The sequence below is a fragment of the Psittacula echo genome (genome assembly GCF_963264785.1).
Source record: "Psittacula echo genome assembly, chromosome: 4".
NCBI classification, from domain to species: domain Eukaryota; kingdom Metazoa; phylum Chordata; class Aves; order Psittaciformes; family Psittacidae; genus Psittacula; species Psittacula echo.
Genome location: NC_137738.1, coordinates 67,461,219 through 67,479,445, shown reverse-complemented (window position 1 = coordinate 67,479,445; position 18,227 = coordinate 67,461,219).

Below are 18,227 nucleotides of genomic sequence, written 5' to 3'. Positions count from 1 at the left end.
CCATCCTCCAAGAAACAATACCAGCCTGAGTCAAACCAGCTTGCACAAATTTTGTTTCATAAAGGGTCCATTTGAATTGCATTTGTCGACAGTATCTTTTATTTTGTACAGAATGCTGCTAAAGACGGGAAAATAGCAAAGAAAAAAGGAACATTGTGATCATTATTAAATAAACTGTCATCCTATTTAACTGAATGGAGTGATTTAAATGTCACCACAATGAGCTGTTTGGAGTTTATTTTTTAAATTATAATCTGTTAATTAACGATTAATGTGTGCCTTTAAGACATAGCCCACTGCAGGAGGTACTGGCATGGCATTTTGCCTCAGCAGGAGTGCTAGGCAGTATTTAGCACAGGATAAGCAACTGGGACAGATCCTCAGCCGGTTAGGATTTAACTTTGTATTTTCTGGAGTACAAAAGAAACTATACTTTCATATGGAAATAGGTTACAGAAGTGTCTTTCAGCACATGGGGAGAGGGTGGGGTTGGAACATGAGAGGGTACCAGTCAATTGTACTCTCCAGGGATGGAAAAGAAGTGATAACGCTGGAATTTCATTAGCAATATAGACAAGCCAGCATGAACTGGCATTTAGCTGACATGCTCCTACCAATTATACCAAGTACTGAAGGATCAGCAATGATGTTATTTGTCAGAACAAGTGTTTCAAGTATAAATAAAGAAGAAAGCAAACAACATTTCTACCTACAGGTTGGCAGTCAGGGCGTTATAAAGAGTATCATTTTATATTTACTTCCAGGTCTTAATGGAGGGCTGAAGTCTGGCCAAAATAGTTCAGCCACTGAAACTTTCAGTTTCAACTGAAACAGTTAGCTATGCAGAAATGTGACACAAATACGATCATATTTACTGAATTAATATCAAATTATTCTGTAAGTCTAATTGTCAGGTTGATTGATTTGTGCCATAGGAACCCATGCCCCCTTATTAAATAATTAAATAATTCAGAAGGCTCATGTCTGTTTAAAGTATCAGCCTCTAAGTTATTTGACTCAGTACCAGCTATTTCATTTAGGTCCTGCACAAAGAATTATTGGTAAAGTCAAATTATTCCATGTGACTGCTGACCACACACTTGTGTGAATGTCATTGGTTGTCAAAGCACCAAAAGCTTTCCAACCCTCTACAGATAGAAACTGGAAATTTAGATTTAAAATAGATGCACATCCCACCCCCTAATGTTTATACAAGATGGTTGTGCAGTTTTTATCATTTTGGTCAAATTTTTCATGTCTTGCATAGTTAAAGGATAGCAAATACCACTGTCTTGTAAATGAAAAGCTAATAAATATTAAAACTGAAATGAAATTACCTCTAATCACAAATTCATGTAACTGTATGTAGAGGGATTGTTTCACATTACAGATAAATGTCTTTGATTTCCTTTTTACACTAGCGTGTCCATCAGATAAATTTTCTTTTCACTTTCTTTTCTTTTTACATCAGGTCTCAGTTTAGTAACAGTAAGTGTACCAAGTCCTCAAAGTCACAATGTGGAGTTTCAGATCTAGCTCACACTTGTAGATACTCTGAACTGTTTTCAAGTTTCCAGTCAACTGAATGCTTCCCAGGTCCTGCCTACCTGTACAATAGAGGTTTGTACAGTCATGGCTCAGGAATAGATCATTTGCATTTTCATTCTGTATTTTTATACTTCTTCCCTTATATTTAGGCTTCTTTCCTCACTGAATCTGAATTTCCTAAAATATTAAGTCACTGTCTGAAGTCCTCAGTATATTTTAAGCTTTTTTTTATGATTGCTTTCTTTGACTAAAATATATTTTTTAAATACAGTTGTAAACAAATTGTAATGACATAAACAAATGCAAGATGTGCTGAGGAAGTTCAGTACAGAGATCTTGTTAAAAGAGAAGTATCTATCTGGGCTTTTAGAAAAAATAATGCAGAAAATGGAGCAGGAAAAGGAAGAATACAAATATTTTTGAGGTTATTTGGAAGCATCAAGATTTTAATTTAAACACAGCCATCAGATATGCTAGCTGACACAAGACAGCCTGTGTTCGTCTTCGCAGAATCTCTATCTAATTAACGAGAACTGCTGTGGCCCGTGCTACCTACTGACCCACCTCCAGGAAGTCGGTGGGAGAATGCTGGCTGGCTTCAACCAGAATTGCTCAAGAATGGGTACTAATAGCGTGAGGTCATGAGGCCTGAGAGTATAACAGTATGGTATTTGCAAACAGAGTTTCTTCTGTGGAGCTGTGGTTCTTGTCTGATTTTCAAGCCTTTGCTGCAGCTGCTAATACAGCTCTGCACCCTCTCTAACAAGTCCCTCTCTCACCTGCACAGTTTGAGGTTGGAATTGGATCATCTCAGGAGCCTTCAAAAGACTGCATAGTTATCATCCTTGCTTTCTTCACTATTACATGAAATAGAAATATGGTGTAAAAACTAGGCCTATGGGATTTCTCATATACTCTCTATTCCCTCATATGAGATTCTATTTTATTTGTGAGAGGAGAAAAAATTATGTATTGTATCAGAATTAGTAATTACAATTCTTTATTCTACCAAAAATTATTATATCCTTTGCTCTCCCTACAGATTTTTTTTTCTTACCAGGAAGTCTTATGCTACAGTGAATTTCACATGATTATTTCCAGCACTTTGCTTATCACAATGCAGTCTTTAGATAAATAAAATAACAATTTTCTTCCATTCACCACAAAGGGTAAATTCAGAGATAAGAGTGATCTGCGGATTTAGAAATTGTGCTAAATTCATATGGTAATGAACATCTGTGATGTTTTGGTGACTCACTTGCTCAAAAGGATACAATCCCCAGGTTTCACCATTGTCTTTGAAAACTTGCAGGAAGTCCCACACTGAACACTGATGACAGACAACACAGGATGGTTTTAAGCAGTCTCCCAGTATGACATAGGTCAATGCTAAGCTATATCCCAGTGTGATACAATGGCTGATGTCTAATACATGGAAAACTCCTCAATATTTTAGTGTTTTAATGACATTCTCAATCATTAATGAAAACACAACTTAATGAATCACCTTGAGTGCTATTGTAATTTTTTGCTTGTTTGTTTGTTATTCTCCATTTGCTGAAGTGGCACAAATCAAGCCACCTGCCAGGGAACTCTCTTCTGAATGGCTTGATTCCTTTCTTTTGCCTCTCCTCCCACTCCTCTCTCGACAGATAAGATTTTTTTCAAGTGTGTTCCAAGAATTTCAGAGCATATTTTCTCAATCAACTGTGTTACGACACTCAGCCATATACACTGGAGGATTTTTTTTTTTTTTTTTTTTTTTTCAAGATAGAAATACCTCCCTCTCAAGTTATTTTGTCACTGGGCTGGCGCTAATGCAGTTTAATATGTTCAATATATTCAAAGTGTTGAAAACACCAACAAGCAGGTTTGAAAAGGAAGCTGCACAATACTTGCCATTCAGAGTTGTGGAAAAGCCAAGAAAGGGTAGGATAATGCAGAAAATCCAAATGCATGCTACTACTCAGAGTAGAAAAGGAGGGCTAGGAAAGGTACTGAGGTGTGAAAGGTGTGTTGCAAGTGACAGCAGGCAAACTGTTGCAATCTTAAGCATTATATGTCTGCCAAAAACTTCTATATTCCTGCAACACAGAGAAAACAGCGTGTAGCCCATGCAAAGGCAATGCGTGCTACATTAGGCCCATTACAGCCTGTACTGACAGGAACGTGAATGCAAGCTGCCCAGATGGAGAAAAAGGTAGCTGTGCAGCAACATCAACGTACCAATGCTATGTTTAACCATCTTGTTCTTCTGAATGGTCTTGACCACCACTGATCCTACCAAGCAGACCGCAGTAGGACTTTTTGCATTAAGGATCACCTAAAGCTGCTTTGATACAGGGTCATTTGTATCTCTTAATCCTTGTTAATAGGAAAAAAGTATTTGCTTCCTGAAATGAACATGAGCTCAACACATGCTGCTTTTGAATAAATCCTTTTTTCCCCCCTCAGCTGTTTAACCATAATATTTATTTGTAAGCATCTTTACAGTAACTCACAGTATGATCAACTTATAGGGTTAAAATATATATATGTATTTTATGGGATAGGTGAGATACTTGGGTCTTGTAAGCCTAGTGATAATTTACATAATGACATTCTGGTTAGAAAGCAAAGATTTGGAGACACTGTATTTTTGTGCACATTTTTCATCACTGCTGATTTGATCATGCATTTAAATTTTTAATTTTTGCCCAGGTATTCTGCTCTTCCTGAAATTCTTTCAGTCCTCTGGGGACTGTAGTTTCTGAAGCAACATTCTTAACCAAAAAAGCTGGACTTACAGATTGATATCAAGAGTACACGGGGTTTTTATAATTAACAACTTTATTGCAGAGCTCTTTACCTTCAGGCTGCAGGGTTTAAGCTTTCTCCGGTATCAAAGATCAGGAAGAGATCTAACTATAAATGCAGATTCTTTGTACAGTCTCTTGCTGTAAGGTTCTTAGACCTTTTTTCTGAAACTCTTTGAACTGGCCACAGTACGAGACAGTCTATCAAACCTGACAGATTTCATGTTTGGTCCATCATAAAAATTTCCTTTTTCTTAAGAATACTTACAAATCTGTTTTAACATTCAGAACATTTGGCCAAGCTATAAATCTCCTTTCAAATCATTTAGCTCTCTTAAATCCTGGGTAGTTTAAATTGTTCTAAACTTTGTTGGAGGGATTATTCTTTTAATTGCAATTATACAAAGAGCATTTCATGATCTGTATTCATAGTACAATCATAGAAAAATTTTAATCCTAAATAAGATGTTGAATAATAATTAAAACTACTGAAGACTTGATTAAGAATGTTCAGGGATTAGAAATGAGAATTAAAGATGGCTATTGCGCCCAAAGGCAAATTCAAGGACTTCAAACACCTTTTCAAGGAAAAAAAAACAACCACACAAAACAAAACAACCCTACACATTCCAAACAAAACAAAATGAAACATGTTTTTCCAAGTGATTAAGAAACTTATTGGACTAAGGATTTCCTTTAGGAAGCAGTCTAAAAAAGCCACATAAAACAATAGAATGCACTTTCTAAGCTCCTTAGAGAGTTCATTGTGTATCATGGGGGACACAATCTCAGATTAGTTTCAGAGGGAGTGTTAAATGCCTGAACTGTTAAAAGTTTGGTTGTGGTTGTTTTTTTCATATCTAATAAAGAAGTGGAATAAAAAAAAACAAACAAACAAACAAAACCTTTGAGGAGAAAATCAGGAAATTATGAATTTTATTTCTGATCATAAATGTGACCTGTCTATAAAATGAGCCAGTTCCTAATCATTCTTTTCTCCCCCAAAAGTGTTTAATTATAAAATGTGCTTTAAAAAACCCTGTCATCTAAATCAAGTGGAGGATATTTTGCATAATATTAGATACAATTGAAATGAGTGAAAGTGTTTTGTCCTGACTACCACAAAGCCAAGGGTCATCCCCTTAAACAAGGTATTTTGCCTAAGAAATAATATGTTTACATATAAAATTTGTACATAAGTGCGTATACATGTACATGGATGCAAACATATTTTTTATTTTGTATTGCAGCTCTTTGCATTTCTTCATCACAGTACTGAGCCTTAGCATGATTGCATTATCCTTCATTTCCAGTAAATGAATAGAAGATGTCACTGAAAGTACAGAGCAAATCACAAATGAATGAAGCTTGAGACATATTTTCAAAAAATAACAGCATCATCTATGTTTTAAACTAAAGTTTTATGGGAAGATTCGGTTCTGGTACCAGTTGATGTAACTCTGTTGGGTTCAGTGATGTTAAAATGATTTCTACCAGACAAGGCTCATTAAAATATCTAAGTTCTCACCTTTTAATTACACACTTGGATATGTCCATAGAAGAGGTCCATAGAAGAGCTCACCTCCTAAAATAAATAGGCCAAGATGTGATTTTGTAACAAAAGTAGTACTCCTCTGACATCTCTGAGGTAGTCAGACACTTAGAGGCATCTAGCTGGAAAATGCGCAGACAGGGTCTCTTTCTGATTTCCTGTGTATAAATTGACCTGGGAGTCACAATAAATAGGACTTGACTACTTTGAAATTGAACTCTGCTACTTTCACACTTCCTTCATTTTTTATACAAGCTATTCTGTATTTCATCATCAGTGTATATTAAAAGCCTCATGGATATGCAGCTGAAATATTATATTGGTAAATGATGTCAGTAACTCATAAAATCAATTAATTTGCATCTAGTAAGGCATCAATTTTACATATGAATAGAAACAGTAAATCTTTCTGAGCACTGCAATTTCCCTAATACTTTTCTTTTTTAAATTCAGGACTGGAACAAAAAATTGAAAAGGTTAATATTTTTTATTAGAAAACAATCAATTTTCATTTGATCAAAACATGTTGCTATGTAGAAATAATATGAATGTGATTTGGGCATATTGTATTTTCTGAGCTACGAAATGAAATATGATTTATTTTCAAAGAATCAGTTCTAAATGAAAACTTGAAGTAGTCAATACAAAATTTAGAAATACAATATTTTTATGCTATTAATAACTTTATTTTTTTTGAAGTATCATTAGAAGATAGTTGTTACAATTTGACAAGAGAGGGTTGTTTCATTCTTCTAAAAAAACCCTCATAAAATAGACATGGTCACAAAAGCATATTTCAGAAAAGGCTTTTTTAAATGCAAAACAACTTTGATTAAACTAACTGGTCATAATTTGATTTAACTGCATGAAGTATGGCACAACCTTTTAAAGTCATGCAAGCTTAACCTCTGCCTTGAGCATCTATAACACAATATATATAGGCATGTGGCTAGCACTGACTGATAATTGCCTTTGCATATTATTCTGAGAAGGAATTAGTCTGTCAATCAGCAAGAAATTAATTATGATTTTCAGTGATCTCACAAACTGACATTGTAGATTCTTGACAGAGAATGGAAATGAGGTACATATGGTCATTGCCTGAGTGTCACACTGATAGGAAAGCTTACACCCAAACCACAAAGATAATTCCTCTTTACTTTTGCAGTCAACTGTAAAAGAAAAACAATGCACTATAAAGCAGAACAGTGCCAGACCAGAGGATATAGATTACTAAGCACTGCTAATTATGCCTCACATCCGTGAAGTGACAACATCATTGTCAGTGACAGGAGATACTAAAACTCCCTGTGGTAAGACAATCTTAAATGATGTCCCACAGACAGATGCAGAAGTAATACAGGCACTGTGGTTTGAAATTAAAATTCAGCAGAATTTTCTGTATCAACTGAGAAGCTGAAATTGCCTGAGACTGAAAAGAGTGTATCAGGCACCATGGCAGCACCTCTATGCAGCACCCCTAGGCAGCACCCCTAGACAGCACCCTGGGCCTGTATCCCCTCTAAACCCTGTAACTTTTACGAATGATTTATCATTTGTCATTATTCCATCCAGTACCTGCATTTTTAAATATTAGTCCTGCTCTTCAACATACTGAGAAGTAGGTGTTTACTGTGAACAATTTCAAAAAATTGATGATAGTTTTATAAAGCAATTATCACAAAATTATTATTTATGTGCATGTATTACTGTTTCCTGCCTGAGGACTTAATTCTGGCTGCATACATATGTCCTTCTGCATCTCCTGTGGAATCAGTTATTATGCATGTGCAGTGACAGGTACATGCAGATGGGAGACTGCAAGTGTTCCGTAATTTGCTTTTGTGTATTCCTTGCTAATGTGCACATTTTTTAATTTGCAAATTCTCTGGACAAATGAGGGCCATGCAGGTTTTCCATGAATTTCCCTTTTCACTCCATATTTTTATGGTTTAAGCTATATAAAGAATGTCAAATCAAAATTGCATGTGTGATCTCAAGATATTTAAAAGAAAATTTAGATAAAGAGACTTTGTCTAAATGAAAAGTTAATAAATCAAGAAGAAAAAACACTCTGTGTATTGAACTGCAGGGGTGGCTGGACCTTCAGCTTGTTTAAAATAAATATTCCTAAGCTCACAGGCTTTTAATTCATGATTCAATTTCATATCCAAATTTATCTAAATTGTTTAAAGCTCTGAAGCTTTCTCAATGTCATAAGAATAGGATTTTGCATGAAACATCCTGTCTGTACTCCTTCTCACCAGATCATAGCAATAAAAACAAAAGTGGTTTTAGGTGTTTTACAGAAACATACAGTTAGGGCATTTTGTTTCCATAAGATTTTAGGAAAAGATGACTTTCAGGTTTAATTTCAAATGAAATTCAGCTTTGTAGGTCTAGAGTTTGACGCAAAGCCAAGCAGATCTACTATAGACAATATGTTTAAGATAATGAGAAAAATACAAATTTAGGTAAGTTTTGTAACAGTTCGTTTAAATCTTTTATTTTCATTTTATTATAATGAATGCAATTCGCACATTATTTGTGAATTTAAAGCCAACTTATTAAAATACTTAAAACAGTTCCTGGAGTCTTCCATCAACACATTTTACTTGCTTGCTAGTCCATATTTAATTTTATATTATCTATTGCTTTGCTCATGGATGGAGAAATTTAAATTAAGTACTATTTTTTATTTTTTTCTAATTAACATGGCAATTGCAAAAGGATAAACTGCTCCATACGCAAGAATACATCATACCCATAGGGGCACCTTTCTTCAAGTTCAAAGGGATATTAATGCACTTGTTAGGATGTAAATTACACTTCTAGCACTGACATGAAAGAATTGCTGTAAAAGATGTACTGTAAATATATATCTTTGGCATCAGATAATATTTACTTGTAATTAATTTAGAACATATATTTTCCTCTCTAAAGCCCTCCAATAGGATCCAAACATTTTTTTCCTTGTGTTTCCTTTGTTCCCTCCCCCAAAGATCCACTGTTTCTCAATTACATGGTAACTAAACTGTAGCTTAGAAATTTGTATCTATCTGAATCTAGAATGCTGGGAAAAAGTTAACTTCATATATCGTACTTTCAATCTACTTTTTACTTTGCAGTGTATTAACTTTCAGATATGTAAATGTTTTTGTTATCTGTTTGGCAAGCTTAACGGGTTTGGATTTTCCATAAAGTGCACTTGATTTTCATTAAGGATTTTTAAAACATTTTGGAAAGTAACCCAACACACAAAGTTTATTATACATCTCACATTTTATTTACGTGGATGAGTGGAAAATACATCCTCAGTTGGCATTTTTTCTTCTATTTTAAACATAATTAACACTTTAAGCTGGGAAACCTATGAGCCAAGGTGTATGAGATCATATAGATTGAAACTTGATGACAGAATAAATACAAAATGAAGTCAGCAGTCTCAAAGTTTCATTGGAATGCAACCCATATCTACTATTTAGACTGACACTTTTCATATCTGGTGTTCAATGTAAAGGAAAAGCCCAATAAGTGAAAAGAAAGAGATACCTCAGCCTTCAGCTCTTCATCGTGAACAAGCAGACACCACAGAATCAGGAAAGCAGTAGGCAGAAGGAGAAGGCATAAAAAGTTGATTTAAGAGGATGAAGGCAGAGTGTAGAACATCAAAGATAGAGGAATTATTCTTAACATTATTAGCACTGAGTAGTGTTTTGGGGCTGCAGGTTTGTGACTAAGCCACTGGCTAAGCCCTGACCTGAAGTTAAACAGCAGAAAAATAGTGTCTTCCTGGTGTGTATGGATCTTTTAGCAAGAGTAGAACAAGGTTTTTGATCTGGAATCCACCATGATGCACCCATCGTAGTTACCAGTGCTATGGTATTGCACATGTACAGTTTCAACAAAAAGCAGTTTTAGGAATGGGTACCTCCACAACAAGCCATACCTACCCTTTCAGAGCTGTATTGACAAAAGTATTGACCTGAAAAGTAGCTCTCTGACAACTCATACGTTCAAAGGAAATTCAGCTTTGCCAAATTGACTTGGCCTAAAAGCGTTACTTTAAATGTAACACAATACTGAAAAAGAGCCAAAAATGGGTCAGGAAATGTTTGCTTTAGATACTGGCAGTGTAAACAGTTATGCTGAAAGTAACAGAGAGTTATTGCACTGTGTAAAGTTTTATTAGGTTTAATCTCCCACTAAAGTTAGTTCCTTTCCAGTTCAGGAGTAAAGAACTATTTTATAAGGACTGAAGATCAATGTAAAATGGAAGCTTGGTTTCCAGATAATCTAGTTCTCATGAAACAAATGCATGTCCTAATGGGAAAAAGAAGAAAGCTAGGATACAAATATTTAAAAGTGACCAATGATGTTACAGCTTCAGAAAATAATGTGCTGGCTCAAAAGAAAAAAAAAAAATTTTTTTTAATATTGCCCTGCCAAAGATTGTATCAAGGAGTACAATGGAAGCAAACAAACAAAAAAAATTTACAGGAGGTATTTACCGTACTTGTTTCCAAAAAAAAAAAAAAAAAAAAAAAAAAAGTTACATATGCAGAACTAAGTCTGACATAAATAGACATCTTAAAAGTTTGCTAACTGGCTCCCAGAAAGGCAGTGGGACAGCATTCATTCCATCAAAATGCTCTACGAGGAAAGAACATCTCTTGAAAACCCACAGAGGATCCATCCCCTACAACCTGGTTAGTCCATTTTCTCTGCCTAGCAAATGTAGAGACCCTCGGTGAATGGTCTAGATTGCTAAAAATACTTATCTATCTTTTCCACAAAGTAGAAAATTAACTGGAAATATAATGTGTGTTTCTTCACCTAGTACCTTGCCTTCAGTGACACAGAGGAAAGGTTATGTCTCTGTGAACATCTGGATGTGGAAAAAGAGTGGATCTGAGCTCCAGGCCCTGCATTGCCTTGGGGGTCTACAATGCAACAGTGCTCTCAACAGTCGTGTCCTGAGCAATGCAGCAGTCACAGGGCCAGGTGAAGGAGATTAGAGTTTAAGACACTCATTTACAGTCAGGAAAGATATCGAGTCTCTCTCCTGGGATCCTGTCTGTTTTCTTTTATCTTATATTCAATGAACTTGCATTCCTGAAGGCAGGAATCACATCTATGCATGAGTGACTGAAGACGAGCCCTTGGAAATCCTCAAGGTGGGCAAAGATTCCTCATATAGCTGGGCAGATTCAACTGCTGCTGAAAATCTGAGAGAGTGAGTTGCTTTAGGTGGAACTTAAGATAAGTATTCATTGCTCTGTTCACACTGAGGTGAACAGAATCTCACCCCATGCCCCATGAGAAGGAAATCCACAGAGCTTTCACTTGTCCCATCTACTATGATACCTTCACGTAACCTTTATTCTAGTTTCTAACAACAACTCATATTCTTTTTCTATTTAAAAGGATTTCCTTTAATCCAGATCCAAGGCAACCTACCAACTTACCAACTTGCTAAACTGGAGCAAAAATCTTTAAAATCAGGATCTGAGTTATAAGCTTCTAGATCCTGTAACTTTGAGTTAGATTTTAGATGGGTTCTGAGCTAAATATTTTCCTTATTTTGAAATAAGGCTGTAAGCATATAAGTGCTTTATATATTTTTAATATCTTTTTTTATATTTTAGTATTTTTAAATATTTTGGGGTTTGTTTTTTTTTTTTGCATTTTTTTATCTTTATATGTTTTTTTTAATATCTTTTTTTCAAGATTGTCCTTTTTCACTGACTTAAAGTCCTGATACAGAATAAAACAATAAGATAGATCTTCACAGTTTCCTTAAGCTCTGTTTTACTCTCCTTCTCCTAAACACTTGCATTTTGACAAAGATCCTTTTAATTTTAATATTATAGGAATAGGTAATACTAACACTAAACTACTATAAATCATACAATCATAGTATGGTTAGGGTTGGAAAGAACCTTAAGATCATTTAGTTCCAAACCCCTTGCCATTAGCAGGGACACGACACACTAAACCGTGTCACCCAAGGCTCTGTCCAACCTGGACTTGAACACTGCCAAGGATGGAGCGTTTACCACTTCTCTGGGCAACCTGTTCCAGTGCCTCACCACCCTCTCAGTAAAGAATTTCTTCCTTATATCTAACCTAAACTTTCTCTGTTTAAGTTTGAACTCATTACCCCTTGTCCTATCACAGTCCCTGATGAGGCATCCTTGTAGCCCCCTTCAGATAGTGGAAGCTGCTCTGAGGTCTCCACACAGCTTTCTCTTCTCCAGGCTGAGCAGCCCCAACTTTCTCAGCCTGTCTTCATACAGGAGATGCTCCAGTCCCCTTATTATTCTTGCGGCCCTCCTCTAGACTTGTTCCAACAGTTCCATGTCCTTCTTATGTTGAGGATACCAGAACTGTATGCAATACTCCAAGTGGGGTCTCACAGAAGCAGAGTAGAGGGGCAGGATCACCTCCTTCAACCCGCTGGTCCCGCTCCTTTTGATGCAGCCCAGGATATGGTTGGCTTTCTGTGCTGCAAGTGCACACTGAAGCTGGCTTATTTTAAGTTTCTTGTGGACCTCAAGTCCTTCTCTGCAGGGCTGCTCTGAATCCCTTCTGTGACCAACCTGTAGCTGTGCCTGTGATTGCCCCGACCCAGGTGTAGGACCTTGCACTTGGCTTGGCTGAACTTCATGAGGTTGGCATTGGCCCACCTCTCAAGAGTGTCAAGGTCCTTCTGGATAGCATCCCTTCCCTCCAGCATACCAACCGAACCACACAGCTTGGTGTCATTGGCAAATTTGCTGAGGGTGCACTCAATCCCACTGTCCATGTTTCCAACAGAGATGCTGAACAAGATCAGTCCTAACACTGATCCCTGAGGGACATCACTTGTTACCGGTCTCCAGTTGGACATTGAGCTACTGACTGCAACTCCTTGCATGTGGCCATCCAGCCAATTCTTTATCCACCGAGTGGTCCATCCATCAAAATGACGTCTCTCCAATTTAGAGACAAGGATGTCATGCGGGACGGTGTTGAATGCTTTGCACAAGTCCAGGTAGACAACTTCAACTACTTTGCACCTATCCATCAGATTTTTCATGTGATATAGCATATCAGTCAACTGAGGCATTAGGTCCAATAATTGCTTTTTAAGTACCTTCAGTCAGAGAACGATTTTTATACCCTTATCATTCCGCAAAACTTATCCTATATCAAACTTCAGGTTAAACTTACATATTTTGTTTGGGACTAAGCTTATATAATAGAGATATGAAAAGACAGTGTTTGTCTTCTTAATAAGATTCTTAAACTAACAGCACAAAGGAACTTTGATTTAACTTTATTAACACTTTTCATATGAGCTTATCACTTTATTTTTGTATGAGCTGAGTAATCTCAAAGTGTATACATTTCAAACTATATTGATACTTCAGAAAATCTAGTCCCACAAAGCTCTGTGGACATTCTATAGGCGTAACTAAGCCTTGGAGCTTTATGGTGGCTAATAACAGAGGGAGGCACTAAGATGCAGAATATAACCAACTGGGAAAATAACACCACAATGGTATTTCCCACAGTTACAGGTGACTGGTATGAGGAAAGACACTTGATTTCAGTATAAATACTGTATTAACTTAGATGAAAATTTATTTCTGCCTGACAGTACTGGAAGTTGTAATGGCCTTCACCACCTGATCCTGGAATAAGCTAATCAAAAGTTAACACTGCGATAGGGGTATAACTGCTTTCTGATGTCTATAGGCAACTAAGGTAGTATGGCTACAGTTGTGACAGTTCAAACTGTAGAGTTTGAAACTGTTAATCATTCATAGGAGGAGGTCTTTCTTACTTTCAAGGCTCTGGGAAGTTTCTGTTCAAGATTTACCAGAGTACACCTAATGACCTTGTAACTGATTCCCAGCCAGCAGAAATCACTGAAGGCAGTAAACTACTCATGATTTATACCAGCTGAGTTTCTGTCTTCTTATTTTTCCGATGTTTGTTGTCCTAGATGAGATTTTGGTATCACTTAAAGGCATATTGGGATTGGAACATCATTTTTCTTTATATTTTCTGTTCCCACTCCAGAATTCAACTGAATGGACATGTTGTTGTCATTCCCATTATTGTTATAGTTATTTTTGTTGTTCGTTCTTAATTAAAACGTGTGCATTTGAACCTAAAATGTTTCCCATGTTCACTTGTTAGTTGGCATGCTCTTATGCATGTGTCATCTGATCAATAATATGTACATACTCATTTGCTGCACTGGATCTTCTACCAAACTCGACATGACTTTGTAACAGATATCCAGTAAACTACTAAATAAGATGAGCTAGAAAAGTTAGTTGAAATAACAGGGAAGTGTTTCCTCATTCTGTTAATCTGGACAGGCAGTAATAATTGTATTGGAATTGAAATTTCAGACTTTCATTGCAAAATATTTTGGCATTGCTGCATCGAAGGGTTGAGTAATTTGGTAGGGAGGAATGCTGTCTTGAATTTTGACAGTACTGTGTGTATCAATGCAAGTGATCAATGTGTTTGACATGAGACATTCTTTCCATAGAATGCTTCCAGATATTTGCCAGAATGCATTTCCTCAGAAGAAGTCAAACTGCTAAACTCATTTTGCCTTCTAACAAGAATCATCCACACTGCAGCAGCAAAGCTAAAGCTCCCGTGTGGAAACAACAGCAGGAGATAGTCAACACAATTTTACACTCTGGTTATTGTTGAACACCACTGTGAGTAGTGGTGACTCCCAGGTTAGATTGCCTTATTACCAAAGCACTATTGTTTCATGAAGCCATGTAAATGAAAAACAAAAATCTAAGCTCCCTTCTGGGAACAAATGTCATATTATTTCATATCTGCTTCCCAAATCAAAGAGAAGCAAAAATCAGAGAAAATGTACAGCGTATCTAGAGAATGCAAGGGCTTTATTGTCCTGAAATAGCTTGGTAACTTCAGTCAAAATTTTAGCCATGCCACATGGCAAGTTTTATCTTAGTGAATGTGATGAAACTTGCATGCTTTAGTAGAAAATATGCATTTCCATTATTTTCATCATCTTATACTCACTGTATTTATCTAGGGACAGAAATATAACTCTAGCTCATCATGCTTCATGTCATTCAGCATTTGAGTGACAGTAAATACCAAGCCATTATGATCACACTGCTTTGTCTTATCAGGGATAGATAACTGTTTTCTGATTTTCAGTTGAAAGAAGCTTGTATAGCTCAGCTGTCTTGCTGGAAGTAGAATTATCTCTTGGCTGATTTGACAGACTTAAGAAGTGGCCTTGTTGTAAATCCAAAGAGATGCCCATGTTTTACAGAAGACGAAAGTACAGAGACACTGAGATAGAAGGCACTTGAGGAAGAAATCCTTATGGTTTGGAAGTGAACAAAGTAAATTAATAGCACTGTTCCAGAAATACTGTGCTCACTAAGATGTGATGCAGCGCCGTCACCTTCCTGTGATAGTCTGATCCATAGTTTGGCTTGGCTGCTGAAAGATGAAACTGAGGCTGTGCTCCTATAGGATCCAATATATCTCACATAGACACTGATTTGGTCTTTTTTACCTGCTGTTGGCTAAGCAGTATCTTGAACTTGACAGTTTATATTTTCCTGTCCTCAGTCCAGTCCATTAAAATGTCCAGCTGCTTTTTGGTAGAAATAAGGCAATTATCTCCAACAGTGAAGCTACTCTCCTCTCTGCATGCATACACACCTTTCATTCCCTGTGAGCTAACAACAATTTACGTCTCAATCTTTGTGCACTGTGGTAATGGAAATATTATCCCTCATCTGGCCACTATCTGTAAACAACCAAATCCTTTTAACTTAGCTGCTAATTTTTGTTGAATATTTTATCTTAAAATCAGGTTTATTGTTATGGATCACGTTGGGTAGTGCAGAGTAATTCACATCACCAAGATCAAGAAAGACAGTGTGGGGCATCTTAAAGTAGAACTCTGTATATATTTAAAAATATGCATCCTCTAGGCTTGAACAGGCATAAATGTTGTCCTAGCTTCTGATGTCTTCTTGTGGGGAAAAACCCCAAACAAAACAAAAATAAACCCAACCAAAAAGTAAATAAAATTATGAAAGGTATAAACTTCACTTTTGTGTGTTAGCATCTGAAACAAAGGATTACCTGGGCACTGTAATTAGATTGCCATTGTTAGTTGTATACATATAGTAAATTTCAACCATGTTCAATAAATTATCAGGCAGAGAGCTACAGGAGGCCAGCCTGTGCACCCACTGAGAGATGTAAGAAGAATATTCAAATGACAGTCTCAGTATTTGCTTGACAGATATTTACAAAAGAAAAGAAACTGAGAAAATAAGTTTGTGGTACTTTATCAGCACAGGATGACCCAGCCATGTATGCAAGGGAAATCCTGACCCACAGAGAAGCCTTTTGGGTAACCCATAGTGGCTGCTCAAATCTCATGCATGTTTGGTTAAATAAAACCCTCCACTGAGATGAGCTGTACTCTGGTCCCCCTGATTGCATCAGTAGTGGTAAGCAAAATGGGATGTGGGCATTTGCTCAAGCACTGGCCAATGTCCTAAAGCATAACTCCTGACATGGCTTTGACAGCTAGCTTACCCTCAGCAGAATACACAGGCATGCTCTGAAGACAGCACATTACCAGGACAGTTCCCAAAAGACTGAGTGAATAAGGAGAAATTTCTTCAAATGCATATGAGCTAAGCTCTGTTGTTTATCCTTATAGTGAGTGAATGGGCACTGATATTTGTGTTCACAGTGGTCCCTACCTTATCTTACATACACTGCAGTAATAGACACATAGACAGGAACTGTCCTAAGTTCTAGGGTATTGTTTGTTAATGAAATCAGGAATTATTCTGGTATGCATACTTACCACTACTAAGACACTACAATATTACTTACTACTCTAAAGGTAAATTGAGCAAGGAAAATAATGCAGGCCCACATTCTGTCTTCAATTTCTTCCCATAGACACCAAATTGCAAAAAGAGAAATTTCATACATACGCAGGGAGGCAGCATCTAGGTAATTCCAAAACATCATTCTATGTTCAACATACATAATTTCTAGTAAAGATTTTTCTGTTGCATTAATTTCCCTTTGTCCTACCTGTGCTACAGTCAAATTTACAATCACATCACTGAATCCTAGTAATATATTTTGCAGTGTTTCCATACTAATCATTGCCTCTTTGTGTCTTCACTGATTAAATACAAATACATACATTTTTCTAATACTATTTATATAATTTCTCATCTATGAGCTTACGTTAATTAAAGATTTTCAGAGATCTAGGCCTTGATCCTTAAACTGAAAGAGAGGTTTTGCTCTAATGCTATGAGACAAGAGGTAGCAGCTAATGTTTATATTATTGATTAATCAGACACTGAAGGGATTAGGTTCTAAGATTGTTTAGCACACAAAAATCCATACTTATTGCATTAAAACAGATTTGGAGACCTTGTTTATTGGCTATATCCAGGGTCAGGCCTCTGGGATTTATTCAAGCTGAAATGTCTATATTATATGTGAACATAAACCAATCTGTTAAGAAGAATATCTAATGTTGGCAACACAAAGACAAATAATTGTAGTAAATTACAGGTCAGTAATTGAAAAAGACCATTTATGCAAGCCCTTGTAAATTTAGAAAACTGCCTAAACATTAAATATATTAAGTAAATAGATGAAGTTTGGACTAGCACTCAATTTTGTCTACTGTTTTCCTTGTTTAATGTATTTTCTATTATGTGTTCATTTTGCAATTTTCATGGCTAAAAAATTTCACTGGCTTGGCCATAACTTCAACATGTCTATTCAAACTGAACAATGTGTCTTATTGCTCTTCAGTGTATAATGTACTGGCTAATGCAAGCAAACACTAGTCACTCTTTGAAAGAGAAAATGTCATAACTATTCAAGTATGTGGGGAGGTGGGTCTTTAGGCGTGTGTGTTTCTGTGATTTTAGCTGTGTACATTTATGATTTAGTAACATTCTGAGAGTGAGACATATTAAAGAAATGTAAGAACTGCATTAATGAATTAATAAATTGCATAAATATTTAATATAAGTTTATCATATTTGTGAACCATCTGCAAAGAAAATAGAGTGTTTAGGTTTGTTCTAACTTTGTTGTAATTTGATATTCCATTTTGACTTTTGAACTAGCATGGTTTACATCGTAACTTTTTTCAGTTTCTTACAAAAAAAGTCATGACAATTCCAAGGGTCACATGTAATGTATAAAAAATCAGTTTGGATTCTTAGGAAGCATTTTGAAATTTTTACCCAGAAATTTTCAGTAGTTTTGCT